Source organism: Bactrocera oleae, chromosome 5 (assembly GCF_042242935.1).
Source record: "Bactrocera oleae isolate idBacOlea1 chromosome 5, idBacOlea1, whole genome shotgun sequence".
NCBI classification, from domain to species: Eukaryota; Metazoa; Arthropoda; class Insecta; order Diptera; family Tephritidae; genus Bactrocera; species Bactrocera oleae.
Window position 1 is genome coordinate 57,876,120 of NC_091539.1, and position 16,122 is coordinate 57,892,241.

Here is a 16,122-nt window from a genome sequence, read left to right on the forward strand (position 1 = left end):
AAAAACAAAATTTTTTTTCATTGAATATTCTTTGAATGTTTAACACCAAACTCAACAATAAACTCGAGTTTATTGGTGAATGCTTTATAAAAATAATTATGCTTGCAGCTTTCATGAATTGATGTGATCTCCATACACCACATCCGCTTCCGTTAGAATTAGTAATAAACTCGTGTTAATGTTTTAAACTTATGACTTCTAATGCTATAATTATACTGCATCAATATAATGTTGTTAGTGGAATTTAAAGTTAAACACTAGAATTAGTAACAAACTAGAGTTGATGTAAAGTGCCTGTTTTAAACTAAAGACCTCCATATACAGTATGCACAAAAGTTCAATTATACTGCATGAATATTCCAATGTATGTTAACAAGAATGTAGATAATTCTCTGTAAACCAATTAACGAGTACAACTTGTGGCATATGTTGAGTTGTAACTAAGAAGCTACGATATTTACAAGTGTTTTCAAATATGTGTCACGCTTTTGCTATAAACACACACACACACATATACGCATATCAATTTTACCCGTGACAAGCGATTTGTCATGTGCCTTCTGACTTTAAGCCGGTGTCATGCACCAGCAGCCCAAGAGCACGTTTTCGGTTTTTAATTCAACACAATGACTGGGAGCAAAACAAACGTTTTGCAGCGCACAAATTGCGCGTCAATGATTTTTGTTGTTGTTGTTGAATTTGTACTTCTTTTGTTTTTGTTTTCGCTTTTGGCATTAACACGAGTTTTGAGACACCAACAAGGCATACATGCATAACAAATGCCACCCGCCAACTCGAATCCGCCACCTCACATATGCACATGCACATACATATGTATACTCTAGTATGGAAGTGTGTCAGAGTATCTTTGAGTGTGTGTGTATGTCTTACACGCATATGCGTGCCAATTGCATATGCTAAATTATTCCAATCTGTTGGCACGAACGACTTGTGGTGGCATCGTGAGGCGAAAACATCTTCACAGCAGGTAGCGGGATTACCGACAGCATAAAAGAACGGAAGAGATTTTTTCGTTTATTCTTTGCAATTAGCGAATTAGTTTTTTGCGCCATTAAAACACATGTCTTTTGAATTTTTAACCTGTTTACTGTTTAATACGTACTAGTTTTTGTTGTTGTTTTATATCCCGCTCATACTTCCGATTTGTGTCGTTTTGTGTACGTTTTTCATTGCCGGCGCCAGTGCTGGCATCAAGCGGAAGCATGGATTTATTACAGTTAAGCTTTGCGCCTGTGCGTATGTAAATACATGCGGTTACATACACAGTTACTCATATATTGTATATAAATGTGTATTCACACATATGTGAAAGGAACAGGTGTAGTGTAGCCCCCCTGAGGGTGGCAGCAAGTGTAAAAAAGCGAAATAAATTAATTTGCATGTGTCATACTGCGTGCGTGTAATATTCATACCGCTGTATGTGTGTGTGTGCGCGTTTCTCTTTTCACTTTCAAACCTATTTGCTGCTTCCTGCATACATTGATTCGTATTCATGCATGCCATTTGTATATTTATGGGCATGTAAACAATTACACTGGCGGATAAAGGGCGTTAAGCCACCAAAGTGCAACTGCTTCGCTCTGCACTGTCCCCATTGATGTTTGTTGTTGTATATATACCATACATATATATATATATATAAATATATGTTTCTTATAGCTGTGAAATGATATGCTGCTTTTATGTTAAACACCCACAGGCTTATTTACTAATTTCTTTAGCACGCCATTATATTCTATGGTTTAGAAAAAGATATGCTTGCGGCTTCTGTGGAAGTGTAGTTAAAGTCAACGCTCACTTTGGATTGAATCCTTGTCAGGGAGATAATTTTTATAACCTCAACATGATATATTAAGTTTGCCACGAAGTTTGTAACACCCAGAGAGAAACGTCGGAGACCCTATAAAATGTATATAGATATGTATAAAGGATTAGCGTGACGAACTGAGTTGATTTAGCCATGTCCGTCTGTCTGTATTCATATAAATATATATTAGGGTGGTGCGAAAAAATAATTTTTTTTTTGCTTAGCTTGGTAAAAAAAGATTATAAAAAAAGAAAATTTTTGGAAAGTTTTTTTTTTTAACATCTAGAGACTTATTTTTAAAGTAAATTTTCGAGTTAAAGGTTTTTTTCGTATAAAAATTGTGATAGGTGTTTTGTGGTCATTATTGGAGTTTTAAAAAAAAGTCTTGAATGACCACATGCTTTCCTTAAGCATTAAAAGAAATTTTGAGGCAAAAACCGTTCGGTATATTTTATATAAACGTGAAGAGTTTAAACCAAAAATTTTTTTTTTGTCCAAAAAGAATTTTAAAGCGAAATTTACTTTAAAACTGAGTGCACCATATCTAGGTGTTAAAAAAAACATTTTTTTTTGGTTAAACATTTTCTTTTTTTAAAATCTACAGATTTTACCCCCAGGCTAGGTCAAAAGAAAAAAATTTTTTCGCCCCACCCTAATATATAAGTATTTCTTTTTCTTCAAAATTCATGAACTTTCTTTGCATTTATTGGTATGGGGCTACGAGCATTATTGGTCCAATTTTACCTATATGTGGTATCAGGACACATTATTATTAGAAACATATTATATTTTATTTTAACGGCCGATACTTTCGCTTAGAAGTCAGCCATAGTTACTGCAGCCAATATACTTGGAAAACACTAACTAATGAAGATAGTCATATTGATCATTTATTATATATATTATATAATTATAATTAGTATGAATTCGGGCCAGATATCGTCCAAGTTATAAACAAAGTTCCTTATAATTCCTTCTTAACTTAAAATTTCTTGCTTGAATGCAGAATCATCGGATTATGATCGCTACTGAAGTTGCAAGTCCTTAAGAAAGACCGACAGTAAATTTTTCGACCTTGTCCGATGGCAGAAATCCATCCAAAGAAATTCCTCAGAACATGTACAGGAAGTATTAACCCGAAGCGCTATAGCGAGATTTCCTATTAGGTAAATAGGATTTGGACTAATGAGTATAATTTGACAATTTTCATACGATGCTAATATACATATGATCTTTTTGGTCTTCAAATAATCGTTTCCATGGGTTCGATGAATCTTGATATTGAGAACATAACTAAAACCACACCCTATCTGGCTATAAATTATTAAAATAACATTTTGCTCGAAACTAAGACTCACTTAAGCTTGTTTTTAGTGCTTACATTATTTTTAAGAAAAATCACTCGTCAATATTACATATATGTATTTTTATTTGTATAAATGAACACTGAAGTCGACCCTTACTCAACGATAAACTCTACAGTGTGAACACCATGCGCAAGAACGCGCACAAAGTATTCAGCCCAAGGCGTCGATCTGAGATGAGCTGAGCACACATTGAGTGCGTCTCAATTCAATCGTCTCAGCTGTTTATATTTGCCGCTGATAAAGTGAAATATATATACAACGATGAGAAGCAGCAAAGGGACAAAGATAAAAAAGAAACAAAAGAAGGGAAAACTTGTATTTGTTGTAAGAAAAATAGTTGAGTAAGCAGTAGTTGGCCTTCGAGAGGAAGTTGCTTGCGTTGGTTCAGCACTTTCAACAAGGCCGATTGTATGAGCGGAGTGAAAGCGTACACACATTTTATTTGCAGATTAATGTTGTTGTTTTGTTTTTGTTGTGGTGTTGCGCAAATGAACCGGAACGGTGACCGCCCGTCGCGTGGACACGGTCAGTTGATATGTACTACGGCCAACATATGTAGTACGTAGGTCAGTTGTTCACGCTGTCTGCCAATTATGAATCTGTTGTTCGGTCGAGACTTTTTCACTTCTTCTCGCTTGTACACAGTTAGAGCTTTCTTTGTGGAACGATTTAAAGCCATTTAAGCTTTGCTGTTGCTCGCATTGTTATCGCACCCGCTTGCCAGGGAAAATCCACTAACTTGTTCGATGCTGATTGCAGCTTGTCGTCCAAGTTTGCTGTGTTTGTTGTTGTTTACATGTTGTGTTTCCAGCATTTTTATTGTTGAATAAAATTTGCAAAGCAAACGAATCAATGATCTGAAAATCATTGCTTTGCGCTTCGCTTGATAAAACTATAATAAAAGTGGAATGTAGGTGAAGGAGAAATGCGTTAAAATGTGAAGCAAGTTGTAGAAAACCGTTAGAAATTGGAAATATAAAAGATATGTGCAAATACACAAATATAACCAATAGAAAATACACCTAGATATAGCAAATAGTTGGGTGTATATGTTAGGTAAATTTGCTTAACGATACATAATCCGATGAATGCGCGGCTGGAGAAGAAGAAGAAGGTGATTTTTCGTGACCGTTTTATCCGTATTTAAGCTAGTGGAACAGCCATACTATTGTTTTTGGGTAGTACATAGGGAATATTGGACTGTTAGGAAACAAGTGCAAACCACAATATACTCTGTGATGAAAATTCCAATAAGCGCGGTCTTTGCTTGGCTCTACTGTCACTGCCGATAGTCAAAAAATTTAAATAAAATTGAATTAGTAGGCAATTCCGTTTGTTTCGGTATAAGAATGACACATAAAGCAATCTTAGTTTTGAAAGCCAACAAATTATAGTTTTGGTTAATGAGTAAGAATTTAAGGAGTTTGGCCTTCTCTCGATAATGAGTCAACTGTTGTGAGCTGTTTGTGATCAAAATTGTTGGTATAATTTATTGCCCTTCAGGTGTTGGCAACATATAATGACTATATAGGATATTTCGACGAAACAATATTATGTAATGCTCAGCGCTGAATAGAAACAACCTCATTATTCGAATATGCAAACTCTCATGGAGTAAAGGTTCTCTCTCTATGGATTTGCCACAAAACAAGAAAATACAATAACTTCGTTTGCATCGAAGCTATAATACCTTTTCCATACGAGAACTTGATTTTGGTCTATCAGTTTGTATGACAGCTATATGTTTTAGTGGTCCGATCTGAACAATTTTTGCGGAGACTATAACGTTGCTTTAGATAATAATGCATGCTAAATTTTGTAAAGATATCGCGTCAAATAAAACAGTTTTCTATATAAAAGCTTGATTTTAATCGGTTTGTTCGTAAGACAGCTATATCCTATAGTAGTCCGATATTGGCGGTTTCGACAAGCAAGAGAGAAAAGGACCGTAACGGAATATATTGTGAGTTGTCGACCATTTTGGAATGTAACGAATGTTGTATTTCAAAAGATACGAGTATACACAACTTGGAAGAAGAAATGGGAAATGTGTTTCGGGTGAAATTTGCTTATAAAACGGACAAAAAATATGTTATGATGCGAAACTTTTTATGCGTTGAGTGCAAAACGGTTTGTAAAATGGCCTCAGATAAAATTTGAAATTATTTGGGGTCTTGGAATGATTTCAATTGTTAATGGAACCTTGTAAAAATCTCTTCCTTCTTAATCAAATTAAAAACAGTTGTATTATGTTCACATTTAAAAAAGATGCCACCACTCTAACCCGGTGCTTTACTCCATCCACACTTCTAAAAACAACAAAAAAACAATAGAAACCAATATCAAAAGCTCTTAATGCAAAATCGTTCACTATTCTTTTGCAATTAGCATAATCAGTGTAGAACCAATTGCACCCAAGACAAATTACATTGTGGCAAGTGTGGAAATTCCTAAATTGCAAAAAACCAACACACAAATTCGAAACAGTGCTGTCGTAAACAGGCTGATGAGTTTTTCACAACGCATTTTTTGCACTTTCATTTTCTGTGTAATTGCCAATTTGGCTTCGTCGCTTTGTTCCACATCTTTGAAGTTCATGAGGACGCTGTGACTTACATACCAACTCGATTTAATTGCATCTACGCTTCGGGTGAAGTTTCAAGTATGCTTTTCGCATTAAAAGTTAGCGAAAGAGAAGGAGAAGTAAGGAAAGAAAATTGTTCATCGATTTTTGATTGCAGAACTATAGTTAGGTAGTTTAATCACTTACTGTTTATTTAAAACTTTAAGATTTTTAATTTTGAGCTTCTCGTTTCATACTTTTTTCTCTGGTGATAAATATATACTTGTATGTATCTGACAATAGCGTTGATTTTTAGATTTCAAAAAATATAGGAAAGTAAAATTATGACTACCAGGTATAATATGTTGTGAGGAAGAAGAAAAACTGTCACATGACAACGAAATTGATTGACAGACTTCATTTGGTACCATTCGACAGCTGCCATCTGATAACTACTTTCTAAAAATCGTTTGACAGTTTTCATTTGACATCTATCAAATATGCATTTGACGTCTGACAGATATATGTTTGACAGTTGGCATCTGGCATCCATTAAACAAGAATTTGACAGTTGACATCTAATATTTATGTGGCTGATGACTTCCGACATTCAACTGACAGCTGTCACTTGACATCCATTTGACATCTGCGTTTTAAAATCCATCTGACATTTCACAGCTGTTATCTGACCTTTATTAAATGAAGGCTAGCTTACAAAAATCTGATAGTAATTAGCTAATTAATGTATTCGGAAAAAAGCTCGGAAGGTTGCTATTTTTACGGATTTTTTTCTGTACACAAAGCCTAAGAAAAATGGATTATATAACGATGAAAATTTATGGCAACCAAAAGATTTGTCATCAATAAATTTTTTTTTTCCAAAAGTCGGTGATCTATCGAAATTATACCCACTAGCTAAAGTTTACTCCACACTTTTCTTTCCATAGTTACTGTAATTCATTGTCTCCATTTTCTCTATGTTCTCTTTTGCTCTTTTATTTCCATATTCCTCTGATATGCAACATATCTTTAGCCATATCATTGCACCATCAGGTATAAGACATTTGTTTTTGCCACATGTGTCAAGTGCAGCTGTCATTGCCACAATGCTCTTCCTCGCTCTCATAAAAATACTAATATATGGTAACTGTGTGTGCAACGCAGCTGCTAACTGACTCACAGGCTTACCGACACTTCCTGGAATCTGTTGTTCGAGATGGAAAAGCAGATTCAACCGTGCAAAGGAAAGATTCTTTATATTATATACAGAACGTGCCTTGAATGTGTGGCATGGTAAATGCAAAGTGCTTTATATATGGTACTTATGCACAATATGAAGAGAGCGGTAGAATTTAAAATGCATGAAAAAAGTTTAAAAGCCGATTGGAAAATCAGAGTAAAGTATATGGAAAGCTATCGCAGTTTAAGAGTTGCTCTAATTTCCTTTATTTCTTGTGCGTGATTGCAGAGTTCTGCCGCTTTTACTACTTATTGGAGGAAATTTTTTGATAGTGAATTTTGATTGTCAATATTTTCAGTCAATCTTCAATATTCTTTTATTTCATTACGTACTCAGTCTTAAATATGTCTCACCTTTTCACAACCAAATATATTGAATTAAAAATTTTATCGCTTTCAATAAATATGTCAATCTATTTCATGTTAAATTTTGTATTGCCAAATATTTGTGTTCAACTGTGCTTGACATATTTGTTTCACCATTCAGCGCACTCTCGAAAATCCACTTTACTCCTAATGAAAATCCTCATTGACAAATAAATTTTTTCAAAACGTTTATTGATCCATAAACCAATGTCAATCAGCTACATGACATCGATCATCAAGCCCATACACACATATAGGTATATACCACACTAACACAATTTCCACACTACCAATCAAATGCAATGAAAGCGAAAAGTGAGCAATGGCAATGCTAAAAAAAGTTTCCGAATATACATACATATGTATGTGTAAGTAGCAGCAGATTAATTTTCGAAAAAGTATGAATTGAAAATCACTGAAATATGCCAAGAGCACGTTTCGTTCGCATTCCACACTAATATATACTAATGGATGTGCGTATGTATAGATAAATATGAGTATTTTGTATATGGCTGTCTATTTTCTGATATCTAAGACAGGGTGGTTCAGTGAGTGATTCATCTATAAAAATTCAAAAAAATAATAAAATAAAGAAAAAAAGTATTGTCATTTTCAACGGGGTGGAAGATCGGTTTATCTCCGCCGAAATTTTGTTTATAATGAAAATCGGTAAAGGAGTCGTTGACTTGGACGGGGTTTCAGCTTGTTTTGAGATAAGAATCATCTTTTAAGTCGTACCTGCCTCCAGTGGCAGATTATGCCGATTTATTCCAATTGGATTGTTGATAGTGCCGAAATAAGGATTGAAATAATGGTTTCAGGAATATTTCCAAAGAAAACTTTCACAATAATATTACTTAGGTGTTGATTTTGATAAATATATATGGTAAATTGTGAAATAAAATTATGAGTGTCAGGTTTGTGTTGTGAGGGAGACAAATCCGTTCCGTGATAACAATTTGACACCTACCATTTGACAAACTTCGCTAAGTTTCATCTGACATTCATCGGATCAATGTATTCTGACAATTGTTTGACAGTTGCTATTTGTCAATCATCAAACATCTCTCTGAGAATTTTAGTGAGATAGTTAGTTTGACCATCTACGGTAACCCCCCCTTCTGACATCTGTCATCGAACAACCGCTTGACAGTTGACAACTTACGCTTATTTGGCAGATGTGTTTTGGCATACATGTGACAGTTGTCATATGAAGTTTGATAATTAGTATGGTCATATACGTATCCGTTAATCCTCTAACTATACTGAAATAATTAGTGGCAATCATCTATTATATTGATACCAAATTTTCTATACTTAAATTAACCTTTTCTAGAAGTCACATGTGCATTTTTCTTTTTTTGTGAATGAGCTTTTTGGAATCATACTATAAAGTTCGAGCCTCTTAAAGAATAATACTGCTGTATTGTCATTTTTTACAAATAAGTCTGTATTTTCAATGCATAATCTTCAGAGTGATCACGCTAGGTCCTCAGAATGATTACTAGACGCAATAGTTTTGCTTCTTTAACAAAGCCGTCGAGAAGGAAATAAGTTTAAGTTTTTTATTGAGTAATAATTTTTGTTGGTTAGGTAATTTTCTGCTCTACAAAAATGGTCGGAATAATTTTTCGATTTAGCTGAGCGATTACGAGATATTCACCTTCAAACATCAATGCAATCAAATAAAAACACAGAGACACAAAAAAAAAAGCAAAAAAAAAAAAAGAGAAAAACAAGACCATTTTTGGTAGAGCTTTAAATTTCCTACAGTGCTCTGCAATTTTAAATGATGCTTTTTCATTGAGCTATAAAATTCAGAAAAAAAAAACAAATGTGACTTAAAATAGTCAAACTTCAACCTTTAATCTTTTATATCTTTTAATCGGTTAGGTTTACGAAAAAACCGTGAAACATCATTTTGTAGAGCATTAGATCGTAAGAAAAAATTCATAACGGTAAGGCGCAGGACCTTCCCGTTACAACTAAGAGCTGATATTTGGAGGGCCTCTCTCAGAGCAGTCTACTAACCAATTTTTCGTAGTACGTACCAAGCGAAAAACAAACATTCGTGTTTTTTTGGCCCACCCTAATATATATATATATATATATATATATATATATATATATATATAAATATATATAATTTTGCTCAGTTGAAATTTCATATATGCCAACTTTATTCCTGACTATGTCTAAAATGGAAATTTCGAAGATTTAATATTTTGTAATATGTATTAGGTTTTAATTTTCCGTTAGCTGGCAACTCTTCTAATAAATATGTCAAAATTAAAGGTTTCGACTTCCCTTTAACATCCATGCCGTATAATTGTTGCTGTGCTATGTACTTCTATCGAAATTTCGAAAACTGTAATCATCAGCAATTTTGAGTATGGCAGGCGCTGTTTTTTTTTATTTTTTAGTTCAAGTTAGTTCAAAATTTAATACAAACTACGCAATATTCACTTATGAAAAAAATTTCAATAACTTCGAGAATTACTTAAAAAAAAGCTACCTTGTGATACAGAGTTGCCACAGTCAATATAAAGAAGTCATGTGATTTAATAAAGAAATCACTATATGAGCCACCCATTGACGTCGCTAGTGGCCTGGCATAGCAAATCCAATGAAATGCGCTGCCTAAGCTCGTTATTTGTAAAATTTAATGTGCTGACTCAAGCAGTGTAAGCGCACATCGATGTCGCCTTTTAGCTGCGTCATTACGATGGGACATTAGTGACAGAGCTGTCAACGCTGCCATTAAATGGCCATGCCGGAGCTCAACAAGTTACACTGCTGTCGATGGCACGACATTTCACACACACACAAACAAACACAATTTTTATATATCTTGTTTTTAAATTACTGTGTTTGATTTCTTATTCTCAGCTTTCTTCGCTGTAAATCTGCGCTTGTACGCGTGCGTGTTCATGTTTATGCGCCCATGAATCAGCGGCTTTTGCTTTTATGCATGCAGCTTCCGTTTACCTGTTGCTGCATGCGCCGCTATTGGTATTTGTTATGGCCCTTTGCTGCTGTTTGCTGTTTATATTATTTCCGCTATTTATCATTGTTAGCCTTCGCCTCCTGCTCCACAGCGGTGTCTTACCGCTGGTCGCCGCCATCTGATTGCACTTGTTAATGACAATTTTATGCTCGTACGGCTGTAGTACGTTTACAAACACTGACACACACATACACACAGAAAAATAGCTGCATCCTTTCATATTATATGCTGTGCTCTCTATACGGATCTGCTTGTCTTTTCTAGCTGGAGTTGATATTTTTATGTCCGCACTATCTTTGCTGCTGATTGCAATATTTTTCCGTATCTGGAATTGCTTTCATGCACTTTGGCTTAGATTTTTAAAGCTGTTTCATGGCGGTTGACAGCTTTGTAATAGAAAAGTATAAAATCGCTTCGTATAGTTCATAAATTCAGGTAGATTTCTGCATTTCATTGTGGTGAGAGAATATATTGCGAAATAATAATTCACTAGTGTGGAGCTTGCCTTGATTTGCTTAAGCTAACTGCACGGATATTTTATAATTTTCAAATGTTTTACGCTTTCATTATGTGGAAAAGAAATCGAAAATCAATTTGCTTTAAGAACATTGCTTAGTTCTCTCTTACCAAAAAGTAAAAGCTTTTTTGTCTCTTCACAATCAACCCTACCCCAAAGTATTTTTGTATTATACATTGTATTGCTAGTGTTTTTCTAGAGTTTATTGTTTCAACTAACTCTTGAAGGAGCTGAATGATCTAAAGCTAAAGCTTAAGGGAACTGCATTCCCGGCTACCCCTGAGCGGGTCAACTCGCCTGCGTTTTCATTACCTTCTTTCCAGGGACGAAGTTCACGGAGTTTTCCACTGAAAGTCTAATTATTGCCTTCTTACATAGTCTTAGGCAGTGAGAGTTCGTGGATAGCCTTTATTGTCGCTTGTCTATCCACTAGAAAGTTAATGGACTTGCTCGTTAGAATCGAAGCCCATTTTGCGTCTTTTCACAATTTCGACCTGCAAGACAGAGTTATAGTGTTTTAGTTTGAATTTGTCTTCTATGTGTGGATTACTACAAAAGAAACCTGCTTAAGTTCCGCATTCACTCTTTGATCCAACGGTGTATATTTACTTGTAGATATCACCATTGGTATTATCGATTACGGTACCATTGGTCTATACTTCTCTATTGAGGAATCAAGCTGTTATGTTTTCTTGGTCTCACGGTCAACCTAGCTCAAGTTCTTTGACAAGCAACTCATCTGTATTGGTCTAATAGTCTCGAAAGCTCATCGAAAGCTCAAACTCAAAACCAAACATAAATTTACGACTCTGTCTCATTAGATCGCAACATGTTGCTACAGAGTATAATAGTTTTATTCACTTAACGATTGTTTTTATCACCTAAAACTAATTGACATAGCTGCAGGGTTATATTTATATAAAGGAACAGCTTGACGAGACGAGTTAAAACCTGAGGTGCTGTCTGTCCGTCCGTCCGTCTGGCTGCCCACCTAGCTTTGTATATATTTTCCATATCGCTGAAGTTAAATCAACAAAACTTGCTGAAAAGAAGCCTCTTGAGCATTTCTTCATACACTGTGAAAAGGAGGAAAATCAAATAATCACCACGCCCACTACCCATATAACGGTTATGCTGAAATCTACTAAAAGTGCGATAATTCACTGTATAAATATGACACAAGCATTGAATTTCACAACCATGATAGTAAGGAAGGGCTTTATAGCTTCGGGTGTACAAGGGGCGTGGGGCCCCACCATTATCTTGACCATTTTCAACGAAATTTGCCGTATGAAGTTACAAAATTTTTTACATGTAATTTGAAAGTGGATAGGATGACCACCACGCCTACTATATATGGGCCATAACAGGCATTTAAATTCCATCTGATTCTTTCACTTTACATTTAACAAATCAAACATCAGTGATCATTTATAATATTTCAGTCATGACAGCAATGCCAAATACGGTAAAATCGGGACCATACTTCGCTTAGCCGCCTTTTACAATGCATCTGTCGGTAAATATGTAAAAAAATCGTAATCAAAATCAGAAAGAATATATTTTTAATAATAGTGTATCCTTTTTTCTAAAGTAGTTGAAATCCGGGCAATACTTTCCCTACTTTAATATAAAGTTTTGCAACACCCAGAAGTATTTCCGCGCCTTTGATCTTTTCAAATTGCGCGAGTATTAAATGTTCTTGGGTATTCCTTACTTCTTTTCAATATAACCAAATTATTTTCTTAAATATACAAGTACATTACTATTACATTAGTATAAGTTTAGAATCTAATTATTAAACATTAAGGATAGTGAATACGGCATTCAATGTAACTGTAAATATACAAGTATAATCTACTCCACAATTTTTTATACCGAATATTGAATCTTTAACCAAGTGTGTATTTTTAAGAGATATAGATGTTTTATCAGCAGTGACCACCGCTTGACGTACCCAAAGTGGACTGACGTTGTCCCATCACACGACCTAGGTGATTAAGTACCGCTCGCTTCATTTGTTATAATTTGATCATCTAAAACTCGTTCAAATAAATTGCTAGTCTCACGAACGTATAGATGATTGATTTGGGTTTTGAGACGTAGTTTCAATGTAAATCTTTTTCCGATAAATTTCCCAAAGCACCTATACACATTTTGACAGCTAGTTTGATAGCTATTGCTCTAGGAAATTATGCCACTCTTATGGTATAAATACCTTAAATGCATAAGTAATTTAATGCTGGATTTCATTCGATTTTCGACTTCCTTTACTTACTTGACTTCCTTACTTGTAAATAATATTTAAATTTCATTTCTACAATAAGCTTTCAATAATTTAATTTAAATGTAAAAGTATCCTGCTGCAATATGTGACCAAGAATTTTCAATCTTCATTCTATGAAATTTCAACTTACTGTACTAGATATACATAGTACATATGTATATATGTACTAATGTATGGAAAATAATTGTCACAGATAAATAATTGTATTTGTCATTTTCAACTGTGTTATTTCATAATCGCAACAAATAAACTCCAATGTTGACCAATTTGTAGCAATTTCATGGAACACAAAACCATTTGACATTGTCTGCCATTGTCATTTGTAAGAGTTGATATAAATAATTGCCACTTTTGCAACAAATACAATATCTACTTAAGTGCATAAATACACACACATACACACAAAAAATATACATGCCGACGTAGTTCACAAGCTGGCAGTGTAGACAAATCTCAGCCGCTGTCTCAATCTCAATCTCGATCTCGTCCTCCGTCGCCTGCGCGACTTGGCAAATACTTGCATATCTGCTTGGATCCGTATATTAGCATCTCGGCATGACATGATAAATGTTATGACGTGCACGCACACAGAACTTAATACACTCACACACACATTCACATATAAATATACATACATATATGAGGCGATCTTCCTACTTGCGCAAATATTTGCGTGCGAATAACGTGAGTTTGTCTTGCGTGGCAAGAAAGTAGTAAGTGAAAGATGTGTTGTAATTTGCTTACATTCCGTTATCCTTTAAAATTTGCGCAAAGACAATTTCTCGCATTCAAATCTGGCGGCTCATTTGGGTATAAAATGCATATGAGCTTGTAAGTCGATTTGTAGCTTTCGAGCTTGAGCCTGTGTGTGTTTGTGTAGTGTGATAATCTACTTATTTGTATACGATTTTATGTGGCATAAAAGGATTCAGGCCCTGCTTGGAATAATAATTTATTATGTAGTATTTATATTTCTGTATACATATATGTCCACATATATCAAATATTTAATGTTTGGAAGCAATTTAATGAAATATGTGATCAAAATATAACTTATGCTATCTTTGTATTTATGCTAAATTAATTTTGTTTGATATAGTATATCTGCGTTTTATCAGCAGTTAATATGCTAGTAAACTAATTTGAATTCCAAATGAGATAAACATATATTTTGGAAATTTATTGTTACTTTGGCATGTCGTGCTCAGCATATTTTAGGCGCAATTTATGAACTATATCGAATAAAAAAACCACACTAAATAATGAAGAGCCTATTAAGGCTTGACATAAAATGAGAGCTTCTTTTGAACGACTTAAGGCCAACTATATACACTATTTATACTATTCATACTATATATACTCTGAGTATATGTATATTAGGGTGGAGGGAAAAAAAAATTTTTTTTGCTTAGCCTGAGGGTAAAATTTTCCAAAAATTTTCTTTTTTAACATCATTTTTAAAGTAAATTTCGAGTTAAAATTTTTATTTCGTAAAAAATTTTCGATAAGTGTTCTAGAAGCTGTGGAGCGTCCTTTTTCTAGCCAATTAAAAGTTATTAACTTAAAAAAAATTTGTGTGGTCATTATTGGAGTTTTAAAAAAAAGTTTTAAATGACAACATGCTTTTCTTAAGCGTTAAAATGAATTTTGAGTCAAAAAACGTCAATTTCGGTAATTTTTATATAAATGGAAGAGTTTAAACTAAAAAAAATTTTAACGTTTAAGTTTTTTTTTTCGAAAATTTTTCTTTGTTATTAATCTACAAATTTTACTTTCAGGCTAAGCAAAAACAAATTTTATTTCGCTCCGCCCTAATGTATCTTCAGCGATTTTATTCGAAAAGGGAATATGAATTCTCGATGCATTATTTTTAGCAAACAAAATCTAAATATTTTTATTTAGAATAATATTTTCGTTCTTTAAAAATTCTGTGAAAACTTCTGATGCTAACATAGCTTAGTTTAGTTGGTCATTAAGTCTGATCTCCGAATTAACACCTTATGATTGAGCAAAACGTCAGGTACCGATGAAGCATCTTAAGTCTATCAAAGCTCTTCACTCGGTTCCAGCGAGTTTGCCTGGACGTCTGAAAGTATAATATCCAAATTCTTTTAGACTTAGTATTGTATTTTATCAGTGAGCTGAAGTCCAGTAAATGCTGTCTTACTATCGAAGTGAATATTCGTCTGGAAACATTCTGAAAACTGTAGATGTTTTACTAACTTGTTTGGAACACTAAAAAACGTATTTTCATTATCAGGAAGAATAACTTTAGACTTTCTAAAAACTCATGGCTGAAAAGCTCGGAGTCAGCAGGTATGAACAGTGCCTACCGAAACAACATATTTTAAGGCCTACATTTAGGCTGATAATTCTTTATGGGATCACTGCTAGAAAGGACTTAGGCCGATAATACCTTGTTCAACCACTGCTAAGGAGGTACAAGTACTTGAAAATTAAATAACGAGATTTTATATATTAATCGGCCATACTTAGAAACTTTTTTGTCCTTATTTTTGAAACAATTCTATAACAGATATGAACCAACATTATATGCCGGTGGATCTGCTCTTAGCTGAAATCAAAAACCTAGTAGGAAGCGCTTATCATAGTAGCTACATTGACTTCATAACTTTACTGCTCGCCAAAAACTCTAGGTCATGTGGGTATTTGTATGGCTGGAACCATTATTGCCTTCTGCGCTCATAGCGTTAACTTTTCTGTTCACAAAAGTATACGCTAAATTATAAGTAAATCTTCTCAGACACATCTAACTAATTGCTATTATAAATACGAAAATGTACAAAAAAATATTGTGAGCGCACAAAAGTATTTACTAAGTGCCTGTTTGAGAGCGCTTAGCCGGCACTTTTACGAATATTACCACTTAAAGCGCTACAAAGCAACAAAAAAAAAACGCCTTATATGCATATGGGTGAATGGGCAGA

At 34.2% G+C, this 16,122-nt stretch overlaps 1 long non-coding RNA gene across 1 annotated transcript in view; it reads right to left on the minus strand.

Annotated features, from left to right (window-relative positions):
- Positions 1-11,306: 11,306 nt before the first annotated feature.
- The window catches only part of LOC118683466 (uncharacterized), a 68,766-nt gene continuing 63,950 nt past the window's right edge, over positions 11,307-16,122 (minus strand). The window contains exon 3 of the long non-coding RNA XR_011396620.1: positions 11,307-11,381. This is a non-coding gene — a long non-coding RNA (uncharacterized lncRNA). The remainder of the gene's footprint in view (positions 11,382-16,122) is intronic.